Source organism: Sus scrofa, chromosome X (assembly GCF_054392235.1).
Source record: "Sus scrofa isolate SSC_HxYL_T2T_F1_AM1 chromosome X, Sscrofa_HxYL_maternal_Yorkshire_Landrace_v2.0, whole genome shotgun sequence".
NCBI lineage: Eukaryota > Metazoa > Chordata > Mammalia > Artiodactyla > Suidae > Sus > Sus scrofa.
The window spans coordinates 18,523,712-18,543,044 of NC_139401.1; the positions used below are offsets into that span (position 1 = coordinate 18,523,712).

At 42.1% G+C, this 19,333-nt stretch overlaps 1 protein-coding gene across 12 annotated transcripts in view; it reads left to right on the forward strand.

Moving 5' to 3' along the window:
- CDKL5 (cyclin dependent kinase like 5) overlaps nucleotides 1–19,333 on the forward strand; it is a 235,939-nt gene that overhangs the window by 26,632 nt on the left and 189,974 nt on the right. For 6 of the 12 annotated variants that reach the window (XM_085008643.1, XM_021080553.2, XM_085008644.1 and 3 more), the window contains exon 1: nucleotides 467–529. The exons of 4 other annotated variants lie outside the window; for them this stretch is intronic. The gene's annotated coding sequence lies outside the window, so the exon portion shown is untranslated. Of the gene's footprint in view, nucleotides 1–466; nucleotides 530–19,333 lie in introns of those variants that run through there. 2 more of the 12 variants (XM_085008650.1, XM_021080551.2) reach the window with 1 other exon arrangement.

Here is a 19,333-nt window from a genome sequence, read left to right on the forward strand (position 1 = left end):
CCTCAGCCCCCCACCCCCGCAGCCACCCCTTTCCCAGTCACGATCTTCCCCTCCAACCCCCCCCCTTCGACAGCTAGCGGCTCGGGCCCCGCCCCTCCCAGCCGCCCAGCCCAGGTTGCTAGGGCCTGGCGGGGCAACCAAACCTGGCGCGCGAGGAGGCGCGGCGCGCGCGTACGCGTGCAGGCGAGCTTATACAAGAAACCAGCAGTCTTCTGCTTCGGGGACCAGAGCACGAGCGGCGCGGGTGGGGCGCGCGAGCCCGAGCCGGAGGACGAACGCTCTCGCCTCATTGGTTCCTACCAGAAGTGGGCGGGGGAGGCGGGACCTGACAGAGTCTGAGGCGCTTTCCCATTGGTCTGAAGGGGATGGTTGGGGCGGGGAAGTTAGCAAATTAGGCTGCGCGTTCGCCTGAGCGAGAGGGCGGGGTTGAAGGTTTCGATTAGTTGTCGCCGCTGCTGGGGAAGGTAAAGCGGTGACGGCGGCTTCAGGAGCTGTGGGGTCCCGGACTGGAGGTGGGGGACTCGGCGGGGTGAGTAGTCGCGCCGCCACCCGCCCGCCAAGCCTCCTTGTCCTCACTTCGGCCCCGCTCCCACCTAGCTTCTCCCGTTAGAGGGGACCCACCCGGTCCCCCCGGGCGGACGTGAGAAGGGGCGGTGGCGCGGGTCCCCCCAGAACGGGGCGACGCGGCGAGGGCACCCCAGCCTGGAGTGGCTCCTCCTTAGCGCTCCATTGCGCCGCTGGAAGGGCTTCCCCGGCGAGGGGCTGGGGCTGTATTTTAGGGTGTGGGGAGACCGGAGGATGTGAGGAGGGGCGGCGGGTGGAGGCCGCCCCGCGGGGCTCCCCTCAGCAGCGGGTCTGCGGCGTCCCCGCCCCGCCGCCCCCGCGGCGCGAGCTCCCCCGGGGCTTGCGGCGAGGGAAGCCCCTTCCTGCCGGCGTCGAGGAGGAGCCTGCGCGTGGGAGCCCCCCGCCCGAGTTCTGTGGGAGTCCGGGACCCGCCAGGGACTGCGAGCTGCGGCCCCGGCCCTGCTGACCTTGGCCGCCTGCGAGGGTGGGCGAGCGACCCTCGCCAGCCCCGCGACTCTTGCAGCTTCCCCCGAACAACTTTCAGGCGTCGCTATGAAGTTCATGACTCGAGCATAGTGGGGAGAAGCAGAAATTGGCCCCTTCCCAGACCTTCATACCCTTTGGACCCTCATAGAAATGAAATTCTGGGGCTTAGAACTATTTCTCAGAAGGAACAGGTCCTCGCATTGACTCGTTCTGTGCCCACGTTGGGGGAAAAAATAACCTGAACATCTTTCAGTGTAAAGGCAGATCTTCCTTGAGGGTTTTGTTTTTCACTTCACTTGAGTGTTAAAGCACAGATGCCTGAAAAAGAAAAGCCTGACCTTAGTATCTCCACGGTGAGATTAGACGGATGCTGTGATACTTAAGTAGTTGCAGATCAGTGTTCTGTTAACACAATCTATTTTAATTGGCTGAAAATTAAGCTGATTTTGGAAAGTATTGCAGACACGGAATAATTTCCTTCCGTGCCTCTAAATTAGGTTTGTCTGGACGTAATGGTTTATGTAGTTAATGTAAAAGATTACACAAATTAATTTGTCCGGGAGCATTTGACCGAAACAGGAGACATAAATATGTATAGAAAAGGATTGTCGTTTTAGGTAACATTGGCTGGAACATTTCCAGCTTGTTCCTTTCTTGCTGTAGGGTTACAAAAAAGGCGTCTTTACCGAGGCTGTTCGGAATTCCATGTGAATGACTTTTAGATGTAAATTTGTTGTTAATTCCTTTAAGTGTTTTAAAAATATTATCCATGAAACGTGAAGAACCTATGTTTACTTGTCTCTGTATGTTTAGTGTTAAGAGGGGTAGTGTAATCTTATATTTAGCAACCTAATTAGAGTCCATTAATAATACATTTTTTTAAAAAGGTGTGCCTCTTTTTGAGAACGTGATAGTTGGGTACCTTAGCAATCCTTTTAATTTCTTTATTAAAAGTACTATTTTAGGTTTGGGCGTTTTTGGCGTTGCCACTGGACCGGGAGTAAGGAAGCCTGCAGCAGTATTACCATTTTGACACCACCAGTGGGTGTTTCTGTTGACAAATGCAGAGAAGAGAACATTTGGGAAGGAAATCTTTTTTTTTTTTTTTTTTTTTCTTTTTTTTTTGGTGAGAGTGGGGGGTGGGCGAGGGGGGGAAAGTGCCAAAAGAGAGAAGCTGTAGAAGAACTAAAGCTGCCAGCACAGTGTATGCTGAGCATTTCACAAGTACAAGGAAACCTAATTAGGATAAAAAAAATTCAATTTGGCTGTTTTAAATAATAGAGCTCCAAAAGAGGCATGCTAAATAAAGTTAATCATTACAAGAGTGTTAAATAATCTGCCATTTCAGAGGGGTTGGAGGGTCTTCAACTGGAGAGAGTGTCAAAGCCCCTTGAATTATCTTGCCTTTTAACCTCATCAATGCAAGCATTAATTTGATATATATGTATATATGAAAACAGTTTCGAATTCTAATTTTGCTTATTTAGCATGTTTTCTGAACCTAATTTTTTAAAAATAAAAATTGATATATTAAAAAAAATAATGCGAAATAAGCATTTTTCCTCCAGAGAGCTTTCCTTCCCCACCCCCGCTCAGATTTATAATTTATTGATGATTTAGGGGCTTCTTGTAGGGATATTTTTACCCTTTTACCTCAGGTTTTTGATTTTTTTACTTATGCAAGTTCGCTGGGCTAAATCTGCCATTATTTTCATTGTAATTTTCTTGGAGTCATTTAAATCAGTGTGGCATCTACAGTATTCCCTGGGGTTTTAAAAGAAAAGGCTCCCATTGAGGGAAATTGCAGGGCCATCTCGCATAGATGAGTAATAGAAGGTTGACTGATTGCGAGTCAGATGTATTCTGTTCCAAATATGCTGCGCAGGGTGAAGGCAGTCTCATTTAATGAGAACCAGATTTTACTTGGTATTTCTACTTTGAAGGTGCGGTATTGTTACATTTCGTACTGAAATACAGAGATGGATAAATTCCTTCGAGCATGTCTTTTCCCCCTGCAGCCTTGCTTCACCACTGTGTATGAGAATCTTTGAGAGACTCATTCAACAATAGTTGCATTGTTGGAAATGACAGTGGCTGCTGTTGCAGAAATTTAACCTTTCATTATGATTTATGTTTCAGTTTACTTCGTGATAGAAAATTGCGTTATATCTGAGAATATGGCTGTAGGAATTTGCAAGGAAGTGAGCAGAGAAAAGAAGCCTTCCTCAGTGTGTCTGTTAAGAGTTCACCTTTTTCCCCTTTTTATTTTGAGAACTTCGGTGATTATCTCCTTTATGTATAATAGATATTAAAGGGCATGTTAACGTATTACTTCATTTTGGGCTTTTAGTGTAGGGATATGACTTTTTCATGTAATAAATTGATATCAAATAACAACAGAAGGCATTTAAGAACAAACGAATCCACATACATAGAGCCAGAATATACTACAAAGAAAGCAAAATTTGACTACTTTTTAAATGGAAAAGACTGTTTACTCAGAATTTAATAATTTTAAATTCTAATGTTCTATTTTTTGGCAACATCGAATTTCCTGATAGAGGCAGAGATAGAGCCTCAGAGGTTCTTTATCATCTCATGATGGTGTCAGTGGGATCACATATTTCAACTGGAGAAAATAATGCAATTAAAAGACTATAGGTAAACTTTCCATTTGGGAGGGTTTTCCAGTTTACTTTCAATCTTAAACTCAATGTTAGAACTTTCTTGTTGTCGATGCATCACTTTAGTGTTTGGATTTAAATGCTTGATAGTTTCTAGAATATTTCCTTTATATAGAGCAGTGCTCAGATGATTAGATTCCTCAAAGATCTGGCCTCATTTCTTACTCAAGTCTGTACACTTCTTAATACTGAGGTATGAACTTGGGTACGATTCTGTCAGTGGGTATGAAAGCTGTGAGTGAGGACCTTCCATCTAAAGAGTTTGATGACATTTAGACATTTCAGATTTGGAAATTAACAGAAAATTATTTATTAGGTTAAAAGGACTTAGTCCATTCAGGTCTTGAGGATTTATTGTCAGCATTTTGAATTAAGCTCTCAGAAACATTTGTGTTTGAGATAGTTCTAATTAGGATCAAGTTTTGGGTGTGGTCTTTGTTTTGGGCCAGTCTTCTCTATAACAATTACATTATAATGTTTTTATGGAACAATATTGAATACCAGGTATGTTGGCCAATAATTTATTTGCTTGAATATATGCGTGTTCTCATAACACTTCTGTGAGGTAGATGTGTTTCTTATTTCCCATATACACTTAACCAGATGGGCTCAGGGAGAGAAAATATTTTAACCAGCTTACCCAGCTAGTCAGCAGCACAGGCAAAACTTCCATCCAAACCGGTCTGACTTGAACCTGTGCTCTTCACAATTATACTTTCTGCTTCTCTGTAGGAATCTGATTTCCCAAACTTGTTTTGAGCTCCTGCTGTACATCACTGGTACTAGGGGTATAAATATGCCTCCTAGAATCCATGGGCTGCAATTGGCAAGGCTGCCTGACCTTTAGTCACACAGAAGGCTGGACTTGGCTCCACCAGCCCTGCTGGATAGGACCACTGCAGGTTCAGACCTTTCTAAGAGGGTTGTTGGTTCTGTTTCTTCATAAATGAAGGTTGTGCCTAATTATTTATACCCCAAATGAGGTAGCTGTTTTTAATTAACTGCTTGGTATTTCATGTTGCTTCATGTTCCATTTTAACTTTTGACTGACTTTGATTAAATTTGCTACACCAGTTAAAAGCTATGAAGATATTTCTTGCATTCAGTTTTGTGGTTTAGGTGCACTCAGGTAGAATGGCAGCCATTGCAGTTTGCAGATGGGTATCGCTTCTGTGATTGTAATGACGTCAGTGAAATAAAATTTAGAGGTGAAGACTACAGAGGTGTGTTATTGGTGCTGCTTAATATTATGTAAGAGTTGGAATCTGACAAAAATTTTTCTACTTGAAAGTGGAATTTTCTGTTATTTAAAGCCTCTGAAGACTGTGTGCGTGTACACGTTTGTGTTTAAACTGTTGCTTAGCCCAGAGAAACCTTCCGAGGTGCATTTTAGGAAGAGGACCGAACATCTTAATTCTGTCATCGTTGAGAATCACTTTTGCCACGTATTCAGATTAGAAAGGAGTGGTGAATATTGTAGAACCTCCGGGCCAGAAATCACCTTGGCCGAAGCAAGACACTTGTTCTACGAGGATAGGACCTACGTAGAATTGCTTGTGGATTTCTTTATTAAGTATGGGTTTTAAATATGCTTTTTTTTTTTTCCCTTTTCGTTTTTGGCATATTGTGTTCCCGGGTCAGGGATCAGATCTGAGCGGCCATTGCGACCTACGCCACAGTGCAGGATCCTTTAACCCACTGTTCTAGGCTGGGTATTGAACCTGCATCCTGGCTCTGCAGATACACCACCAATCTCATTGTGCCACAGCAGGAACTCCTCAATATGCATTTTAAAGTTTTTGAGGTATACTCTACATACCATAAAATTCACCTGTTCTAAGTGTACCATTCAATGATTTTTTTTTTTTCTAGATTTCACTGCAATCCAATTTTAGAACATTTCCATCACCCCAAAAGATCTCTCTGGCCAACATTTGTTTTTTTAATCTTATGTACTTGTTTCCACCTAGAGCCTTTTATCATCAGACATGTATACATGAAATCATGTAGATCTTAAAAGAAGCCTTTTTTTTTTTTTTTTGGTCTTTTTGCTATTTCTTGGGCCGCTCCCGCGGCATATCATATGGAGGTTCCCAGGCTAGGGGGTCTAATCGGAGCTGTAGCCACCAGCCTACGCCAGAGCCACAGCAATGCAGGATCCGATCCGCGTCTGTGACCTACACCTCAGTTCACGGCAACGCCAGATCATTAACCCACTGAGCAAGGGCAGGGATCGAACCCGCAACCTCATGGTTCCTAGTCGGATTCGTTAACCACTGCGCCATGACGGGAACTCCAAAAGATGCCTTTTAAAAGCATCTTCTTACATGTATTACAATTTCTTACTACGTTTTACATTTTTAAAACTTTTTGCCTAAACATACTATGTAGCAGAATATAAAGGACAGTACTATAAATGCTATCTGTACTTACCCTTTGTGGTTTTGATTTGATTGTTTTGATCTTTTTTTAATTTTTTTTTGCTTTTTAGGGCCGCACCCACAGCATGTGGAAGTTCCCAGGCTAGGGGTCGAATGAGAGCTACAGCTGCCGGCCTACGCCATAGCAATGCCAGTTCTGAGCCTCCTGTGAGAACTTACACCACAGCTCCCAGCAACGCTGGATCCCTGACCCACTGAGCAAAGCCAGGGATCAAACCTGCATCCTCATGTATAATCTAGTTGGATTTGTTTCCGCTGTGCCACAACGGGAACTCCTGTTATGATCTTTTTTAAAGCAGCAGATAAAATGTACAATGTTCTTAATGATATGTTGGAAAAGCAGGAATAAGAAATCAAGGTAAAAATAATATAATTATTGGGCAAGAAAAAGTTCCTTTAGGATTTAAGACCAAGGGCAAAATAATTGGTTGTCTTGATTTTAGGCCAATAACATTGTGCATGTTATTGTTTGAGCTCTAATCCCCCCTTGAGAGATCCATGCCAGAGAGCAGGCTTCATTAAATTCAGGTATGCAAACACATTGTCTACTTTTTGTGCTGCTTCCGTTTGGATTGTTGGGGGGATTTAGAAATAGTTTAACCTGCAAGGTACTGTAGCTGTTTTTTCCCTACCTGCATTGGTTTTTTTTTTGTTGTTGTTACCCTCATGAGTGGGCAGGGCATTAAAGCTCCCTTGGGCACAGGTTGTTCCGTCTTCTCGGGTGCTCTCTCTGCTCCATGTTCTGCATGTGTAGATGGACACAGCTGATAGGGTAGCTAGGGAATTTTGGGGGTACACGGAATAAAGGAATGCAGTGATTTGATTGGAAATAAAGTGTTTTGGAAACTAACTTTCATTGCTTTTAGATGAACATTTCTCTCTGGAAAGTGACTGTTTCAAGTGTCAGGCAGGTAAATCAGTCCTCCTTGTGTGGTAGGTTGCGTCTGGATTTTTAATAACAGAAAGGACACAATACTGTTCTTATAATAATAGTTTACTATAAATTCAGTTATAACTGGTTCACAATAATTTTACTTAAAAAAAACCCCTGTTTAATTGCTATAGCTATATGATTCTGTTGTTACTTTGCATTCTTTGTTAAGACAAAAGCCTAATATCAAATAGTAACATGAAGTGCTTTCTGAACGTTTTTGATTTAGAGGAAAATAGTGATTTTTGAAAGTAACAACTTTGGTTTCTGGAAGTTAGTTAACAAAACATATGGATGAATACATTATAGTTTTTTTTTTTTTTAAGACTGCTTTAAATTATTTTAGGTAAGTTGCACTTTTAGATCTCAGTTTTAGATTTTGTATTATGCCTAAAGATTAGCTTCTTGGCAGTGTAAAATCGTATTATAATAATCAGATTAAGCACACACACTCATTCAAGGAAGATATGCCAGATAAAAAATGGTGGTAAGTAATAGTTGAAGAACAGCTTGCTGACTTGGATTCGCCCAATTACCCCAATATTGGTCAAGAGTAGAAACTAGCTTCCTGATGAGTGGAGTCCTTCAGAGATTAAAAAAGCTGGTTCACGTGTGACATCATAGTCTTTGTCCACACACCCCACCTGGTTTGTCGGCTGCTGGTGGAGGTGTTTTAACTTTAATTGCTAGTAACTATTACTGGTAACATTACCACTAAAATTTAAGATTAAAAAAAATAATAATAAAATAAAATAAAATTTAAGATTAGCATTATACACAAAAACGTTTTATTTTAATTGTTAATGCTTGAGAATAGTTGAGGTAGAACAAAAACGAACTTTGGGTAAATTGGTGTTTCATAATTTATTATTTCTTTCTGAAGCAACCTGTCCTACATCCTGAGGATCTGTCTTTCATTTAGCAAATGCTTACTGAGTGTCTCCTGTGCATCAGACTGTGGTAGAGGTTGGATAGAGTGATACATACAAGGAAAGTAGGCTCTCAAAGAATTAGTCTTGAAGTAGAGGCAGAGGAGAAGTACCGGGCACCCAGTGGGTGGGGGGATCTGCCAGGTGGAGAGCAGGTAGGAAGGCCACACTGAGGAGTAACATTAAATGAGACCTGAAGGATGAGAAGGACACAATTTAGTTGGGGAAATAAGTTTTCCTGACAGAAAGTGCACATGCCCTCAGGCGAGGTGAAAGAGATAGAGGCTTTTGAAAAACAGAACCTTTTAAAGAACTGAAAGAAATCCAAAATGGCTGGAAAGTAGAGAAGCGGGTGATGACGCAAAAGCAGGCAGGAGCCAGGCCTTGAAAAGGCTTAGTAGGCCATCTGCTGGGTTTTGAACTTGTCCTAAGTCCCCTGGGAAGCTATTGAAGGTTTTAAGCATGGATGTGACACCAGATGCCACAAAAACAAGAGTTTTAGCTCAGTGGAACCTTGATGACTTACCAAACAGGTCATAATTTCTGCAAGATAAAATATTCTCCTCTCATCTCATTAAGAATTTTGCATCTGCCTTCTTGTCATCTGTAATACGCTTTTCATTGTTTTCATAGAAATTACCTTCAGTTTTCTAAAGGCTCCTCCTTTTCTTTGATGCTTCACCAGTCTGTTAACCTTATATAGGAATGTCATTTCTATTTATAACTAAGTTAAATTTTTTTTCTAACAGTTTTAGCTCTCTTCCATATTTAAACTTAAAACTCTCTGCTGTTTCCCCCCCCCAGACATTTTTAATCTGCTCAGGGTATTTAATGTTTTAATGAAACGTTTCATGAAATATCACTATTAAATTTGCTTTATTCTTTTGTTTTTGTTTTCCCAAATACAATGTGTTAAGTCTAGTTTAATATTTTTCAGCATTTATGTCATTGCATATTTTATGAAATCTCATTTGAGCACCTACAGTGTTTTTAGAGAATTTTGTTAACATTGTCTAGAAGGACTAATCTTTAGCAGGAGTACCATTTTCAAATCTGCTTCGCATTCTGTGGCTTTACTGTCTTTTATATTGAGCGGGTCTCTGTTGAGCCTCTTATGTTCAGGTGTGCTTATGCGTGTAAAAGTGCTGTACAGGTTTTAGTTTATATATCCTGATTTGTTTCTTTGTCCTTCTACCGTATGTATTCCCACATGCCCAGATCCTTTTTGGAAATCTTCAGCTGTTTTTCTTGTCTTGATGACTGAACAGGGCTTCCTTGGTGTAAAGTGGTTAGCTTGTGCCAGTATAGAATGCTGTTGAGCCCTTCCCCTCCAGGTTACAAAGAGTAACCACAGCATCACGTCCTTCTTCAGATGTCTCCTTTGAAATCTATATTTTGATGCAGTCTCTCACTTAGCTCACTTTGGCCTTGAGCTCTGAGGCTTTTCTGAACCATTCCATACCTGCTCTGTATTCTTTCCTTGTTACTTTAATCTTTTTTTTCCCCCTTCATGCTGGTAACTTGAAGAGTTTACAGTGGTTTGTATCATTACTATTTTCACTTCCTATCCAGCCCAGGACATTTATTTTTAAAGAGTTGCCTCATTTTAGAGTTTGAAACGGATGTTTTTGTGCTAGTGGTTTCTCTACCATCCACAGTGACTGCCTTTGATTTGGAATTGTGCTTTTGAGTCTGTCCCTCTCTGCAGGGTTGTTGGTAAAGGAAGGCCATACTCGTCTTTCTTTGGCTGCCTTTAGATAAGGGAATGATTTAGGTATCTTGGTGTCAGTGTGTAGGCAACTGAAAGGGTGTCAGCGTCATGGTAGGTGGTGGAGATTCAAAGCCAAGCTGCAGTGTTGTGCCCTTTTATGGAGTTTGTATTCCAACAGGAGAAGCCAAAAACAGTGACTCCAGTGCAGGATGATATGCACATTTAAATGGAAAGACAGAATGCTGGTTCTTTAGGCCAGAAAAGGTGCACTTAGTGCAGACTTAAGGGGACTGGGACAGATAATGATTCCTGAGTATTTGTGAAGTCTTTTTTTTTTTTTTTTTTTTTTTTTTTTTTTTTTTTTTTTGCTTTTTAGGGGCAAACTTGGGGCATAAGGATATTTCTAGGCTATGTATCGAATTGGAGCTACAGCTGTGCCAGCCCACACCACAGCCATAGCAAAATGGGAACTGAGCCGAGTCTTCGACCAACACCATAGCTCATGGCAACACTGGATCCTTAATCCACTGAGTGGGGCCAGGAATTGAACCTGTGTCTTCTTGGATACTAGTCAGGTTCATTAGTGCTGAGCCGAAATGGGAACTCCTGTGAAGAGTCTTAAAGGAGGCCCAGAAGGTCAGGCGGAGGAAAGGTTTTTCTGGGAGGCAGTGTTTTCAAAGACACGCATCTAAGAAGAGCATAATAGGGTGGGAGAGTAGTAAGAAATGATGGAGATTTATGTATTGCATGCCTTGCTTTGATGCTTTTACCCCAGCTACATCGCAGAAACTTGGTTTTCTTTCTTTGTGGCCATTCTATGGCTTTTTGGGGGTTCATTTTCACTTTTACCTGAGAGTGTACATAGGAAATATTAAAGTCAGGAGTTTAAATAGGGGTGGGCCTTTGGTAAAATTGATAAGCAGATGGTATCAGTTTTCTACTGTAAGGTCCCTGGAGGCACGGAGTGCTGACTCTTGTCGCCTCAGCATCTAGTGCATTGCCTGTCACAGAGGAAATGCTCAGTAAACAGTTCCCTTATGAAAGGTGCCCTTTTTTGTGCCCCCGCATCTCCTCGTCCTGTCAGCGCCTTCTCCCTTATTTAGTGGTCCCTCTTCTCTCAGGTACCTGTCTAGTGGATCTTCCTCTGCCTCACCCTAGAGATGTGCTTGTCCTGTGGGTCTCTTCACTGTTCTCAGACATACTGTGTTATAATTGCATTCGTGTTGGTGTGTAACCAGGTGCTAATGGCTCCCTCCGTGGGGCTCCTGAAACTTTTTTCTCAGTGGTTACAGTACAGTTGATGAAGGGGAAGCCAAAGTGGTCAGCTGTAAGAGTGACATTTCTTTGAATTTTTTCATGATTTGTTGCATGATTTCATAGAAATACTGAGTTCTATTCCGTAATTTTTTTTTCTTTTCTTTTTACAGCCGCACCCAAGGCATATGGAAGTTCCCAGGCTAGGAGTCGAATCATAGCTACAGCTGCTGGCCTATGCTACAGCCGCAGCAATGCCAGATCTGAGCCACGTCTGTGACCTACACTGCAGCTCACGGCAACACCAGATCCTTAACCCCCTGAGCAAGGCCAGGGATTGAAGCCACAACCTCATGGTTCCTAGTTGGATTGTTTCTGCTGCTCCACAATGGGAACTCCCCATAATAAACTCTTGTGTGTTCTTGCATATGTGTGTTTGTATATATCTGCATAGTACTTTACTTAACATTAGGCAAAACAACATTCTGTGAAGATGTTTGCTTATTTATTATGTGGCTTCACACCTTCCCTGCCTCCCCCCACCCTAAACCCCCTGCACCCAGATTGCTACTTAGGTTCCTCAGATTGGAAAGCTGATTTTATGTGTGTAATATCTGTCTTACAGAAAGGCTCTCTAGGATGCAATGACTTCACCAAAGAATCTGCCGTACAGTAGTAGCTAGTTAGGTCGATGGATGGTTTTTTAAAATAATTATTTATTTTTTATTCAGCATGCTGTATTAAATTTTTAAATATCCTCTCTACATTTTGGGTAATTTCTCATATTATGGGTCCCATTTTCCCAGAAAAGTCATTCCAGTCTCTTTTACAGCTAAGATACAGGCTTGTGACCTAGGTTTGACTGATCACTTACACAGTGAGACTTGTCGATGGAGGTGATCATTGTTAGGTGGCCATCATATGTAGTTGAACTGATGATCGGGTGATCATGTTGACAGAGGTTTTGGTTTTTAAGGAGGGCAGTGGCAGTGGCAGAGCTTAGGGAATTCATTCTCAAGTGGAATTGGTACTCAGCAGTGACAATAATCTTTGTTTCTTATTTTGCTTTTATCTTCCTATTCTCTGATTGTCTAGAATTTGTGTTAGATGTCTTATATTAACTTTGGAATATTTTCAGCCATTATGTTTTCAGATACTTCTTTTGTCCCATTCTTTCTTCTAGTTCTGTGATTCTAATTACCAGTCGGTTAGAACCTTTGATATTATTCCACAGCCCTTGAACATTGTGTTGTGTTTTGTTCTGCTTTTCACTCTGTTTTCTCTCAGTGGTTTTTTTTTTTTTTTTTTTTTTGTCTTTTGTCTTTTGTCTTTATAGGGCTGTATCCGCGGCATCCGGAGGTTTCCCAGGCCAGGGGTCTAATCAGAGCTGTTGCTGCAGCCTACACCACAGCCACAGCAACACCAGATCTGAGCCGCGTCTGCGACCAACACCACAGCTCATGGCAACGCCAGATCCTTAACCCACTGAGCGAGGCCAGGGTTTGAATCCTCAACCTCGTGGTTCCTAATCAGATTCGTTTCATTTCCGCTGCACCGTGATGGGAACTCCTCTCAGTGGTTTTGATTGAGGTAATTTCTACTGACTTACCTTCCATGTTGGCTGATTGTTTCCATGGCTGAGTTGAGTCTACTAAAGAGCCCATTGAAGGCATTCTTTGTTTCTCTTAACTGTGTTTTTAATTTTTAGCACTTTCATTTTATTCTTTCTTATAGGTGAGAGCTCTAAACATTTTGCTCCTAGTATTTAGTTTAGAGCTCTAAACATTTTGCTCCTAGTATTTAGTTTAGAGCTGTAAACATTTTACTCCTAGTATTTAGTATTTAACTTTGATTCTAGATATTTCTAACATCTGATTCTATGTCTAGTTCTGACGTGTTCTCTATCTTTCCTGAGTGTTTTTTTCTCTGCTTTTTCTTATGCCTTGTGATTTTTTTTGTTGTTGTAAGCCTGACTTATCTTGTAGAACAGTAGAGACTGAGGTGCATAATTTTTATGTCTGTAAAGTGGCAGATCTTTCCTTGTGGTAGGCTTTTTGTTCAGGGATTTGAGTTAATCTAGTGTCGAGTTGGGCTAGGTTTGGTTGTTGCTGTGGTACCCTCAGTGTACATCAGGCTTCAAATTCTCTTAGAGATTTTTTTTTGGCTGCACCCATGGCATATGGAAGTTCCCGGGCAGGGGACTGAACCTGCGCCACAGCAGTGACCCAAACCCCTGCAGTGACAACACCAGATCTTCAACCCACTGTGCTGAAGGAGAATTCCGAGATAGTTTGTGATTAGGGTGGAAGTTGGTTTTATTTTGCTGTGAGTGTCAGGTCTTGTAGGACCGTGTCTCAGAGAGGGTCTCCTTACATGCTCTTGATCTATCCCTCTGCCAGTAGTATTATGTGCTTTACCAGTGGAGATAGATTAGCTTAGAGGTGGGGAGTGATGGTGAGGTGTGGTCTTTTGTTCTGATTAAACCTTAGGCTTAGGCCTGCATCAGTGTCCCAGTGTCTTGCCCTTCCCCAGCTATTGTTGTGGGCTCAGTGTGGAATCCTGCCCCTCTCTTGGAGGAGGGTGTCCCAGAGTTTTCACCAAAGCTTTAAAAGAATACCCACTTACTGGCCTTTGTTTCACAGATGAAGGGTTTTCTTCTCTAGTGGAGGGCGGGAGAGAGGGCAGGAAGGAGCTGAGTGTTTTGGTCCAGAGGCACAGCTGCAGCTCCCTTCCCCCAAGTCTGCATCACAATGGGCACTCCTCAGGGCTCTTTCCTCCCCTCGGGTGCTTGGTGGGGTTTGATGGAAGAAGATTCTGTAGGAGGCCGGGATCTCACCATTTTCTGTGTCCTCCATTGGTTTCACACTGTTCCTTCAGCAAGCCACTTTGGGCCTTTATCAATTTGCCTTTTATACTAGCTGAACTCCTTTTGTCAGTGGCCAGTTGCGTCTACTCCAGGTGAGCACAAGGTTGTTGCCTCTCTCCTTACAGGTCCTGTCTCCCTGAAGATTTTGAGCCAGTTGGTTGTTCTATGATGAGTATCAAGAAAGTTGTAAATGTGAAATTAGTCCAGCTCTGGAGTTCCTCTTGTCGTTCAGTGGGTTAAGAATCTGACTAGTACCCACGAGGGTGCGGGTTCCATCCCCGGTCTCGCTCAGTGGGTTAAGGATCCGGTGTTGCTGTGGCATAGGTTGCAGACTCAGCTTAGATCTGGCGTGGCTGTGGCTGTGGCTGTGGTGTAGGCCAGCAGCTATAGCTCCAATTTGACTCCTAGCCTGGGAACTTCCAACTGCTGCAGGTGCAGCCCTAAAAAGAAAAAGAAAATTAGTCCAGCTTTCTCTCCCTATCTTTTTTTTTTTTTTGTAAGGCCAAGCAGCTGTGTTCCTTCCAGCTTCTTATTCCAGGGCAGAAGACAGAAATTTGTTTACCCTTAAAATTTTAACATGCACATTTAACTAAGTCAAAGCTTAATTATTATTTCTATCCTCCTGAATAAGGGCAGAGATTTTAGAATGGCTTACCTTTTAACCCTCATTCCCTCTTCCACATTGGTTGTATGTGCTTTGGTTTTGCCTTGTTGAAGCCACTTTAAGTCTGTAAAATAGTGACTATTTTCTCATCAACATGTTTTCCAAATTTCTTTGCTCACCATTCTCTGTTCACCCCATTTCTTCCTTTTGGGTTTAGTTTCCTTCTTTATAAAGAATATTCTCAAGTGTTTCTTTCACTAAAGGCCTATTAGTAGTAAACATGGCTTTGGTGTTTTTGGAACTGTCTTCACTTTTTCTCTTGAATAATTGTTGAGCTGGATACACAGTTTATGTTGACAATTACTTTCCCTCAGCACATTGATAATATTGTTCTCTTGTCTCTTGACAAGTCTTGTTTGTTAATGAGAAGCCTTTAGTCAGTTTAGGCGTAATTTCTTTGTAGGTAGGTAATTATCTTTTCTTTGGGGCTATCTTTACATTTTTTTCATTGTTTTTGATTTTTTGCAGTTTCTTTGTAACATCTCTAGATGTAGATTTGGTTTTATTTATTTTGCTTTTTATTTGCTGTCCACTATCAACCTGAAGACTCACTATAGTTTTAAGTTGTGGAAAATAGTTTTTAGCCGTTATCTACTTAAATAATGCTTCTCCATTTTCCATTTCTGGAACCATTGTTTAAATATGTGTTGGAGTTTTTCACTGTGTCCTCCATGTTGCTTAAATTTTCTTTAACATTTTCCGTTTTTACTCCTGGGTGATTTCCTGACAACTCTCTTATAATTCACTAATTCTTTTTAGCTGTGTCTAGTCTATTGGTTAATCTGTTTATTGAGAATTTTCACTGAAAACATTTGACTGTATTTTTATTTTTTTATTTTCTTTATGGCCACAAACATGGCACAGGGAAGTTCCAGGGCCAGGGATTGAATTAGAGCTGCAGCTGCTACCTGTTTTGCAGCTGCAGCAACGCCAGATCTGTTAACCCACTGTGCTGGGCCAGGATTCGAACCCTTGCCTCCACAGTGACCTGAGCTGCTGCAGTTGGGTTCTTAACCCACTGCAGCACAGCAAGAACTCCATTGACTGTATTTTGTAATGTAAAAATTTCTAGATTTTCTTTCATATCTGCTTTTTAATTTTCATTAGGACATTTTCTTTTCTTTGAACATTTAAAAATATACGGAGTTCCCTGGTGGCCTAGCAGTTAGGGATCTGGTGTTATTACTGCTGTGGCTCAGATTTAGTACTTGGCTTGGGATCTTCCATATGCCGTGGGTGTGGGCCCCCCCCAATACATATGTATATCTGTGTGTATGTATGTGTATATACATATGTATACATGTATACACATTACATATATGCATATATATGTGTGTGTGTGTATAGTTATGTTTGTCTCCTTTGGATTATTTTCTTGGCTGTAGTTCTTGAGAAATGGAATCTCTCATTTGTCTTCCCTCCAAGTTTTGTGTGTTTTGCAGCATTTGACAATTTGGGAATTGTTGTGCTTGGCTTGTGGGACGCTCTTATGGGTAGTTTTACATTTGTTTCTGATGGGACCTTTGGTTCACAGCTCCTGGAGAGCTTTTGATCTATTCTCAGATGATGGGTTTCTGACATCTGGAGAATGATGTGAATTTAGACTTAGCTGTGGTAGAGCAAAGACTTGGTCTTCCCTTTTGCTTTGGTTACTCCTACACAAAGCCTTGGGCTACTGTGTTTAGCTTTTCTTTTTTCTTACTCACCCAAGGGCAGCCCTTTGTATCACATAACTTCATGTTGCTGGTTTGCCTCCAGCTTGTTTGTCATGCACACCCTTGAGATATGTCCATTTTCCTGGTCTGAATCGTTTTGGTTTGCAGCCTTTGGTTTAGAAGGCAAGAGTGAGAGGGTCTTTGTCCTGTGAAGAATCTCATTTAATAAGCTCTTGTCTTCGTAGCCATTCCTTTCTATTTTAGTCTTCCTGGTTGTTGGTTGGGAAGTGGTTCATCAAGTTAAGAACCAGGAAGTAGTTGGAACCACAGGCATCCTCTAACTTGAACAGATTATTTACTGAAAGTTCATTGAGATGTCAGTTATGTCGAACACAGTTCCTTTGATCTGAGAGGAGCTATGTTATTTAAAAAAAATAGATTAGTTTCCCAGGTCCCCTTCAGGGCTCTAGTCTTTCCATGATGCAGCTGAATTTCAGATAGACCTGTGAGTTCTTTGGGACTGCAATCAGTATGTAGGTAAGTATGTAGGTAATTTCTTTGGGGAGGTGCATTTTAATCTTCTCAGAGAGAGCAGGGGGTATGTGGTTTCTAACCTCTCTGGGGTGACCTTGCCAGGACCAGTCCCCGTTAATTGTTACAAACCCTAGCCACTGTTCTCAGCCTGCCACTAAGTCATCACCATGCCTACTCACCACACAGCCTTTTCTCCACTCTCTGGAGAATATGGGGGCCTTCTGGCTGATGTTCTTCACCTTCAGGCACCATCGGCAAGTTTATCAGTGTCTCTCTTCCCAGAGCTGTCCTTTCCCTCGTCTCAGAGCATGAGATGCTGCTGCTGCTGTTTGATGCCCCTTCCTTGCCCGGTACCTTCGGCTTCAGTGCTGCTGCTTTGGCAGTCTTTTTTCATCATGCTCCCCATCCATATCTTGGTGGTTCTCAACAGGGGTGATTTTGCCTCCCAGGGGACATTTGGCAATATCTGGAAATGTTTTTGGTTGTCACAACTGGGGAGGTGGTGCATGTGCTACTGGCATCTGGTGGGTAGAGGCCAGGGATGCTGCGGAACACTTTATAGTGCACAGCACAGCCCCCGACAGCAAAGAACTGTCTGGTCCAAAATGTCAGTAGCACTGAGGTTCAGTAACCCTGCTGTTTCCTTAGACTGTCTCTTGTGATTCCTTGTTTTTCTCTGCCTGCTCTCTTATTCCTGAGGTTCTTGTCCTAGAAAACCTTCCGTAAACCAGTTGTCCTCTCCTCTCCTGGCTACCTAACCTCTCTTCCCCTTCTCATCTAAACTTCTGGGTGGGCTCCACACAGTTTTTCCATTTCTCATTCACATCTCACACTTCAGCTCTTGATCTCTACCTTCCTCCTCTGCCACTACTTCAACTGATTTTGCTGAGATTGCCTGTGACCTCTTGTTGTTGCGGCTAGTGATTTCATTCAGTCTTAATTTTACTTGACATTTCTGTTGCACCTGACACTGTTAGTCACTCTCTCCTTGAAGTGTTGTGTTTCCTTGGTGTCCCTGTTCCCCATGTCCTTGTCTTTCATTTCTTTCTCTGCATCCTTTGTGGGCTTGTCTCAGTCCACTCACTCCTCACACACTGCTGTTAACCTGGGTGTGATTTCTTGGCCAAGTGTAATCCTAGGTCATTGTCTCAATTATACCCAGAGTTTCAGTTCTGCTTAACATGCAGATATTTTTCTAAATTTCTAATTCCTTCCTGAATTTTTCCCTACAAGCTTGAAGATTTGGTTTTTTTTTTCTTTTAAATTTTATTTTCATTGGAAATAAGGAAGCTATACTGCTTTTACAACATTCCAACATCATAAGTTCCTATGAATGCCTATCTACCATCAGTATAAATATTCGTAGATTCCAGACTCATTCTTAATAACCTGTTGGAAATCTATACCTGACTCTTCTACAGGAAACTTATACTTGTCATGTCTAATGTGAAGTATAGCATACTTTTCTCAAACTTACTCTTTCTCCTTAAGTGGGGGGGGGGAATCTCTGTTAATGGTTCCAGACTCCACAGATAGTTGGTCCTATACAACTCAGATATATTATCTACAGTTGCAAGTATGATATAAAATGTGAATTTTTCTTTGGCCACACTTGGTGGCATGTGGAAGTTTCCGGGCCAGGGATTGAAGCCAACGCCATAGCAGCCATCTGAGCTGCTACAGTGACAATGCTGGATCCTTAACCTGCTGTGCCCTGAGGGAACTCCTAAAATGTGATTTTGATCATAAAATTGATGTACTTGAAAGCCTGCAGTGGTGCTCTCTTGCTAACAGGGGGAGAAAGTCTGAATTCCTTTATCTGGCTCATCAGGCCCTCCTTGGTACGTTCTCTGCCTGCCTACATCTCCTGCCGCACACACTTTCCCTGTTTGCCTCAAACACTGTGTTCCCTAGCATGTAGAGTTCCCTATACAATTCTGTTTGAGACATGGTGTCTTTGATTATGCTTTCTGCTTTGCATGGAATGCGGTATTTAGTGGAGACTGTGTGGATTGTGCTAGCTCCCTAGGTGGTGGTACTCCCTGTTCTGCATGGAAGCTACAGTTCATTGACATGTTTTCCCACTTCTCTGGCTTCAGTATTATTGAGGAGTATTCCTTGTCTGAACTAGCATTTTGGAGAGACATGAATGGTTAAATGCTGGCCTCAGTCCTGCTGAAAGAGTAGGGAATGGGCACAGGAAAAGGTGTTTTATAGTTCTTCAATTATGTGGTTTACCATTAAGCCATTTCTCTTCTTAGTCTCTGCTACCTATAGTTTTATTACCTTTCAAGGGTTCTTCTGGAAAATGTATCTTTTGGGGGAGATCACTTTTATTTACCTACATGAAGTTGTGGGTTCTTTAGCTCTGTTGGGTTTTGCCATCCATTCAGTCTTAACCTGCTTCATAGCTCCTTAGAATTCCTCACTGATCTATCTCCTGGGAGCACCTTTTATGTTCTCAGGGCTGCTCTGGGTTTATTTTTATATTTCTTGCGCTTATTTCAGTGGGGTTTAATGTGGGAGGAAAGGTAAACACATGTGTTTCGTCAGCCATTTTAAAGCAGAGCCACAGGGCCTGTACCTTACATGGTTTCTCTTTGTTCTCTATGGT